Below are 6,742 nucleotides of genomic sequence, written 5' to 3' on the forward strand. Positions count from 1 at the left end.
TCGTTCCCTATTCAGGGAACCAAGGTTACATACGTAACTGAGATGTTCCCTCTCATAGGCTCACTTCGATGCTGCGATGACGCCATACCATAATGCCTGACGTACCTTTAGATAGCTGGAAGACCAAGGAAAGCGTCTGCTCAAGTAGATAAGAGCCGGGAGCCAGGAGCCAACCTCATGTCCAGATTGTAAAACTTGATGAAGGTGCAATGAGAGGAGCATCCTGCCGCAGCACAAACATCTTCCATCGAGGACCCTTTGAAGAAGGCCTGAGAAGAAGCCACTGCTCTTGTAGAATGAGCACGCACCCCTAAAGGCGAAGTCAAGCCACGCGCCAAAGAGATAGCCTCCACTATCCAGTGTGACATCCGCTGTTTAGTGACAGCAGAACCTCTGCTCTTACCACCAAATCACACAATCAACTGGTCAGTTCAACGCCACTGAGCCGTGCGGTCGACATGGATCCTAAGTGCCCTAACTGGGCAGAGACTCAGGCTAACTGGCCCCGCATCAGCTGGGGAAAAAGCCTCTAAGTCCACTTGCTGAAAGCGAAAATGAGTCGAAGCGACCTTAGGAACATAATCAGGCCTAGGTCGCAAAAAGACTTTAACCAGTCCTGGGGCAAAGTCTATACACGAAGGACTGATGGAGAGAGCCTGCAGAGCCCCTACCCTTTTAAGGGAGGATAAAGCCACCAAAACAACCATCTTGAGGGTCAAGAGCTTCTCTGACACAGACTCCAATGGTTCAAAAGGATGGCCTGTCAGGCCCTCCAAACAATCGATAAGTCCCAAGAAGGAACTCGTGCTGGGCGGAAATACCTAGAGGCAACGAGGGAGACAGGGAAAACCAAAGCGGGCAGTGCGTAGTCATGCTCGAACCAAATAAGTCCACTTTCCCTTGGCCGAACCTCTGCCATATGAGATCCACCACCTGGGGGTGCAATCTTCACTCCCCATCCTCCAGACTCTGTCTCAAGAGCAGGTCCGCTCCTGAGTTCAGGCGACCTGGGATATGGACTGCTCTGATTGACAGGAGCTTTGTCTGAGCCCAAAGAAGAACCCGCCTCGCCAGCCTGATCAGCTCCACAAGATTTAGACGACGTAAGTCCAAAATCCGACGTAAACCACCATCTTTTTTTTGGGCACAACAAAATACCGGCTGTAGAAGCCTGACTCCATCTGAGGGGGGAGTATCTCCTCCATAGCCCCTTTCTCTAGGAGTGACACGATCTCCTGACTTAAAATCGAGGCCTCCCCAGGACATACCGTGGTAGGAAGAACCCCGCTGAAAGGAGGTGGCCCTTTCCGAAATTGGATGGTGTAACCGTGTCGAACAGTGTGTAGTACCCATTGTGAGACGTCGGGCAGGAGTCTCCACGCGGCCCAATAGTCTGCCAGGGGCTTTAGTCGTTCTACAGTTAGAATGTTCACCTGATTTTCCTGTATAGGGTCCCGGAGCACCTGAGTGGCGGGAAAATCTATTACAGGAAGATGTCCAATTGTCCTGTCGGGCCTGCCCACTACCCCAAAAGTGGGAGCTTTGAAGGCAGTCATAAACGGGCCATGCTCGCATGACCCTTGGACTTTCTCTCAAACTCTGAAGGCTGGAAAGCGCAGAGTATCTGAGGGGGTGCTCGTCATAAGGACTCAACCTAAAACTGCCCGAGGCGCAGTATGCGGCGGGACCGTCAATATCGGAGTCAGGAGGCCACAACAAGAGAGGCGAATACGCTTGTGCGGTTCGTCCACACTCTCTAAAGGAGGGCCTGGCCTCCGAAGATGTGCAGAGGAATTAGGAATTGCTATTAGGAGCCTGAGAACGAGAGGCCTTGGCCGTCGAAACTCAGGTTTATCCGCTTGCGTTGCCGTGGGTGAGCAGGTGGGCGAGATCTAGGATCCCAGTCCTTACGAGGGGGTAACTTAGGCTACGCTCATGCCGCTGGACGTCGCAAGGGGCCCTGCAAAGAAGACGAGCCGCAGGGGGCTGACGCTCTACTTCCCTAGCCCTGAGCTGACGAAACGCGGCGGACTGCTGTTTCGCTGCTCGAAACTTCTCCACGACAGTCGTGACCAAATCCCCGAACAGTCCGTCACTAGAAATGGGGGCGTCCAAAAGAAAAGTCCTGTTCTTTTCCTTAATGTTAGTGAGAGTGAGCCAAAGGTGGCGCTCAACTGACACTAAACCTGCCATGGATCTGCCCACTGCCCGAGTTGTGTGCTTGGTAGCCCTAAGCGCCAAGTCAGTAGCTCGCCTGAGCTCTTTAACAGCCTCTGGGGTCAGGCCCTCTAACTCGTCCAGCTCCTTAAGCACATCTGCTTGATAAGCCTGGAGTACACCCATAGAATTTAGACCTCGAAATCTCGTGGTGGAGGTCTTGGAAGAAAGGGCGAGACCTATGGGGCTGAGACGGAGTGTGGCTGGACAAGAATCGGTCGTCCAGTTTCGACTGGGCCTGATTTTGCGCCGGCTCGCTATCTCAGAGTGTCGACAATCAGAAAGGCCGCTAAGCGGCGCTTGAGCGTGTTGTAGGCCCAAACATTGCACGCACCTGTCATGAGTGTCTCCTCCTGCGATAAACCTGTCACACGGCTCGATGCATCTCCTGTAGCTTATCGTGTCCGCTGAAGAGGAGTAAACTGCTCCTTTGAAGGAATTAGCTAAGAACACGACAAAAAGAATGCTTTCCTACAGGCGACAGGTGATTAGCTTCCTGAAGGAAATGAAATCTGATGAAATAACGCGCAGCACGCTGATATAGTTCACCTAGGTGCGTGTTGGGGGCAGTGCTAAGCGCTATTTGGCCAATGAATTGGCGTGATGGTATAAGGGCTTCAGACATTCGTCACACCGAAGTTGTTCCCAAAGCGATGACGTCATCGCAGCATCGAAGTGAGCCTATGAGAGGGAACATCAAATTTTCCAAAACTGTTCACTAAAGCTTACGATTAAATTTCATATTTAAAGGGGTCATATGATGCTTTTTTAAAGATCATTATTTGGTGTATTTGGTGTAACAGAATATGTTGACATGCTTTAATGTTCAAAAAACATATTATTTTTCAAATACTGTACATTATTGTAGGTCCTCTATGCCCCGCCTCTCTCAAACGCTTAGTTTTCTACAAAGTCCCTCCTTCCGACAAGCGCAGTCTGCTCTGATTGGCCAGCTGACCCAGTACATTGTGATTGGCCGAACACCGCAAGCACTCGTCGGAAATGTAACACCCCTTACCATAATCGCGAGCTTCATCTTTCAAAATAAATGTAAAGACAGAGCCCGAAAAGGGAACAGAGTCGCGTGACAGGCACAGTGATGAAGCTGGTATGTGTTTGCAGCACAAGCCACGGTTAATACAGCTGACTCTACTTTGATGTGACTCTCTCTCTCTCTCTCTCTCTCTCTCTCTCACACACACACACACGCGCACACACACACACACGATGCGCAAAACTCCGCATTTGAACAGTCAATAGCAAATACTTAAAATAATAACAAAACAGTAGCTTTCTATAGCAACCGGGACATCTAACGGCAGCTGCAGTGACGCGCTGACTTTACCGATTAGCGATTGGCTCTTTTGCTCAGAGGGTGGGGCTTCGTTCGACCTTTTCACAAGACTGTGATGACGCATTTAACGGTCATCAGAATGGTAAATCCTCCTTTTTTTTATGTATCTACATTTATAACACTATTCTTTGTATCAAATTACAAAAAAACAGTTAACGCTAATGTGAGGGTGTTTCTAATGCAGCGTCTATGTGAGGGACGGTAAATTTGACACCGTTCTCTCTTCTGACAGCTGTCTCTCAATTTTTTTCCTTTTATTGAAAGTCATGAAAACACTATCGTGGAGTTTTTCTTTTGCTATTTGAGCAACTGGGAATGCAAAAAATATATTTGTGGTGCTCTCCCATTCACTGCTCTTCAAGTTAACCCAACTATGACGACTTCCGCTGCTGAGAAACCCGGAAATGTGAAAAAGGCCCATTGAGCATTGCATTTTTCTCCATTCAAAACTATATGAGTGACACATCTTGGGTATTCTATAGTCTTTGCTAGTATCCAACAAACAAAGCTTTTATTATGAAAAACGTAAGGTCTTTTTATATTTATTCATATTTGTGCTGAATGGCGGAAAGAACGGTTTTAAAGAATGAATACAATTCAACAATATTAATTTTACAGATAATGGTTTGTTTTGTTTTTTTAGTAGCAAATATCTACTGAATTAAATTGAAAGTTGTGGTCTGATATTAACTTGAGATACTCCTAAAAAGGCTACTACTGCAGATATTCCAAAACAAACTATGGCATTTTTTATTAATATTAGAGTTAAATGTGAAAAAAACATTGTATATTAATGATCATTTATAGTGTATCTCCTTTTTTTGCTAATCAGGATTATTAGCAAACTTGAAATGTAAACATAACAAATTATTTGTCAAATAAATGAAACATGATGAAACATTCATTTTAGTTGAAATTGTTATAGATTGACATGGTGAAAAATGACTGAATGAATAATAGGCTACTTAAAGTAGTTTAAGATGAATTTTAAAATTGTGCCCCCTAAAAGCACAAGTGGCCCCTGTCTGGCCCCCCCAGTTACTGTGGTCTAGAACCGCCCCTGGCTATATGGCCACCGAGGTCCAGACCTCGGTAAATTTCATGTTCAAAAATAAAATGTGTTCTTTGAATGACTAATTTGCTGTTAAACTCCTCATATGAATGCCTGCATGACATGTATAATTCAGTTTAGACAGTTTGCAAGAATGTTTAGCGTCCCTGTTATGAAAATGATCGCTGCAAGTGCGAGACGCTGGCGGACTGAACGAGGCTTGAGAGAGTTGTGAGTGAGGGCGCGGGCGCAGCCTCCGTTTTGCCAGATCCGGCTATTATAAGCGTTTTTGGACTTGTCTTTTCCACTTAATTTAACACTTTAGAAAGTTAATAAAGTAGGAAGTTGCAGTTTAGAGTCATCGATATCTTTATCTTATCTTATTTGCAAAATATTGGAAATAATTTCTGTTTATTTTTATTTACTTGTAGTTTTTTGTTTGTTTTAGTATCAATATCTGGCAACACTGTATCGCCGGCGCTTAAACTGAAAGCAATCAAAAAAAGCCCACAGACAGGTTTTTGCTGACAGCAGGATACGACATTCGGTAAAGGGAAATGCAAACATTATCATGATATTATCTGTCATAAACTTTATCAACGCTGTGAAAAACAGCATTTAACACTAGTACACACAGATCTGTAGAACAAGTAGGTTACAGAATTAAATGAAATATGCAAAAACTAGCCATGAAGAAGTCTGTGCTGTCATTCAGTATAGTTAAATTTTCACTAATCATGCTATAAACTTGCATAAGAGCACTAGACAAAGTTATTGTAGTTATGTATTGTTGCAATAAACAACTGATAAAATTATCCACTCTTAAATATAGTAAAGTATTAACAAATTTTGATGCAATAAATATGATTTAAAAATAGCCTAATCATCCCTCCAAAACAGAGAAATTGGTATTACATAAATATGTCGCAGATAAACAGCTATCATTTCATTGGCTGCTGAATAAGATGTTTCCAGAAACCACCATGGTCTCATTGGTTGAAAATCACAAATTTCCTAAATGACAGAAGCGCCAAAAGGAGACTGAACGACATGAACGTTATCTGAGCTTTTGAGAAAGAAGCAGGCCTAAAAGGGTCTGGCTGCAGCTTGGCGCTTGCACTCTCAGACACTTGCACTTGTCTGCTTGCCTGTACGGAGTTGCAGGGGTGGTTCTAGACCACAGTAACTGGTGGGGCCAGACAGAGGCCACTTGTGCTTTTAGGGGGCACAATTTTAAGTAGCCTATTATTCATTCAGTCATTTTTCACCATGTCATGTATCGCTGCAATATAGATGTAATCTATAACAATTTCAACTAAAATGAATGTTTCATCATGTTTCATTTATTTGACAAATAATTTTGTATTGTAGTGTCAGAGGCATCATTTATGAGGTGGCACAAATAAATGGGGGTGCTCTCATGCTTGTCATATGACACACAGCAGCCACAAACAGATATAGGCTCATGCCTCTACTGAAAAAAGAAAATAAAAATAAAAAAATAAAACATCACAGAAAATTTGAATGATTTCCACAACAAATAACATTACAAACATTACAAACCATCACTTTTTAACCATTAAAACCATTAAAAATGGTTTTCTGTAGTGTGTTTTGGGACATATTCCATTAGGATTTATTGGTTTTAACAAGCCACCAATAGAAGGCAACCAATTACCAGTAGAGACCAACAGAGTCCATTACAGTTTCCCTTAAAACCAATACAAGTCCCATTATAACCAGTAAAACCATTACAAATTTTCTAATGGTGTCTAATGTTTTATTCAGCAGGGTTTTTATTTTTTTAATATTCCCAAAATATATCATGAAATATCTCGATTCTCAAATATGTGCAAGTATACATTTATACATTTTGCACCTATATAGATTATGCTAGTTCTCTAGTAAAGTAACCTAATAGTATTAATCTATTAACTTTGCATTTCAAAGTTAAATTCATCTTTTTACTTAAATACCAGATATGGTGTCATACCATTAAATATATCTAATACGACTGACTTTGTATTTAATGTGAAGTTAATAAAAACATAGTAAGTTACTAATTAGCCTATAACACTTTCATTGTACAAAAAGAGAGCAAAGAACGTTTACACTATCAA

General features: G+C 42.9%; 1 pseudogene; it reads left to right on the top strand.

Annotated features, from left to right (window-relative positions):
- Nucleotides 1–1,935: 1,935 nt before the first annotated feature.
- Nucleotides 1,936–6,742, top strand: part of LOC107566951 (uncharacterized) — a 25,535-nt pseudogene continuing 20,728 nt past the window's right edge.

This window comes from Sinocyclocheilus grahami, unplaced genomic scaffold, assembly GCF_001515645.1.
Source record: "Sinocyclocheilus grahami isolate Dianchi unplaced genomic scaffold, SAMN03320097.WGS_v1.1 scaffold1117.1, whole genome shotgun sequence".
In the NCBI taxonomy this organism is placed as follows: domain Eukaryota; kingdom Metazoa; phylum Chordata; class Actinopteri; order Cypriniformes; family Cyprinidae; genus Sinocyclocheilus; species Sinocyclocheilus grahami.